Here is a 2,158-nt window from a genome sequence, read left to right as displayed (position 1 = left end):
AGTGTTTTGGAGTTTTTATATTAACAAAAAAAAAGAAACAAAAAATAATTAGTCTGGATGAAAACTTCTGCACATAGCTGTGTAAGAGCTGGCTCTAAGGACTGATGTCACTTCTCTCACACTGATTTTGCTGTTAATTTTCCAGGTTTTCTCCCTGAAACTTCACCTGCACATTAATGCTCCACCAGTGCAACATCCCTGCTTCCTGTTCTCAACAAACCGACGACGACACGCGAAGTGAAAAGTGCAACATTTGAGCGGCTGGCTGAGAMGCAGGCAGTGACTCGAAGAGAATATAAAGATGTATTTTAGTAATTAGAGCAGGTGTGGGCGTGTCCCAGCCTCAGCCTGGTTTGACCTGGGCCTGTCAGAACGCTCTGCTGTCTCACGTTAAACCAAACACACACAATGTGCTGCTTCCAGTTTGTTCTCATGGCTAGAGGTTTGTTGGGAGATGATGAAGATAAAAAATCATGTGAATAGATTATACAGTCTGTATTTATGTTAATTAACTCCTCAACATGAGTTTAAAGCAGCAGAGTGACAGTTTGATGGTTTCTGAATGTGGTAGATTATCAGGTACAGTGTTTAACAGTTTAACAAGGATTTCCAGGTGATGAGAAGCAGAYCAGGTGAAGATGAAGTGAACAGCAGGTCAGTCAGGAAAACCAACCAGAAAACTGAATATGTTTTAAAAATTCGATGTCAGATCTCCTTTTATAATCYTTTTTTCTTTGTTTATTAATCAGGAAATGTGGAGTTTGAGATTAAAATAAGGACAGTTTTCTGTTTATATCTCTTTTAACATTTGAATTTTTTATTTAGTTTGTTTTTTTTAAAAAAAGCACCTTCTTCCTTTTTGAAAATTTGATTCTGTTACATCTTGTTGCACAAATATCCTCTCTCTGCCAAAGGCAAGATGCGATGACGTTTAGTGTGCAGGCATGCATGTGTGTGTGTGTGAGGGGGGTTGTTTCTGGTGACATCTGGGGGCAATTTTAAGACAGAAATCCTACATTTGGGGACAACTGGTGCATTTGGGGGACAAAAGTCAAGTCCCCATTTGAGTCGAATGAGTCAAAAATGACCATAACTCTGAGGGTCGATGCCTGTGAGCTGACTGCTGCTCTGCTATCTTATTAACTTTACTAATTCCTCAACATTACATCCTCAGATTGCCCTGAGATGATGGTTGTTGTTTCCGCCTCCATCATCTGCCAGCCCGGACCTTGAATGGGCCAGTCAGGTACTAAGTTCCCGGCCCACTGCCCCTGCCCACCAACTGTCCCAGCTGGGGAAGTCATCTTAAATCAGTTGATTCCAGGGGTGCTGCTGCCTGAGTGAATCAGAGACAGACTTTAATCTGAGCTCTATGGTTCTCATTCTGCTTTCTTCAGGAGCAGATCAAGGAAGTTTTTCCCCTCGCAGCATCAGAAAGATTTATTAATTTATCCCTCAGACCTGAAGCCCATTTGAACCCACGGTTCAATCCAACATGTTGCTCATGTCGTCCACAGGCAGCAGGAGCTGCTTCCTGTTGGGTTTTATGTCACATCCTGAAGCACCAGTGACTTCTTATGAAATATTTCACCTGTAAGTATTAAAAGCTGACCGCCGGCTGCTTCCAGCCGGTGCCACAGCAAACCGTGGGAAACCTCAGCTTCATAACTGTTCATACTGAACATAATGGGAGGATTTATTTTTAACGAGTTTAAGTTAGTTCGACTGGTTTCTCTGCATGTTTGCTGATTAAAACAAATAGAAGAGTGTTGACAAGAAGTGAAACWAAAAATCTGAAGGATTTCAACTCGAAATGTTCAACTGATTTTACTATTTGAAGCAGATTAATCAAAGAAATACACTGAACGTTATATCATTACTTAAAGTGAAGAAACACTTGAATTTTTTATAGACATTGTGTTGTGTGTTGTGTTGTGTTGACATTGTGTGTAGGCTGTGATTATGATTGACTGCAGGGGGTAAAGCTCGTGCGATATTTTTGAAAATGAAAAGATGTTAAAGTTCAGACAATGAATTGGGAATAACTGACCTCTGTAAGTGAGTTATAACCTTTTTATGTGGTGGCCATCTTGGGTTGAGTCTAAAGTTCATGCACACACACACACACACACACACACACACACACACACACACACAC

Source organism: Austrofundulus limnaeus, unplaced genomic scaffold (assembly GCF_001266775.1).
Source record: "Austrofundulus limnaeus strain Quisiro unplaced genomic scaffold, Austrofundulus_limnaeus-1.0 Scaffold21, whole genome shotgun sequence".
Lineage (NCBI taxonomy): Eukaryota > Metazoa > Chordata > Actinopteri > Cyprinodontiformes > Rivulidae > Austrofundulus > Austrofundulus limnaeus.
Note: the sequence above shows the minus strand (reverse complement) of the source record.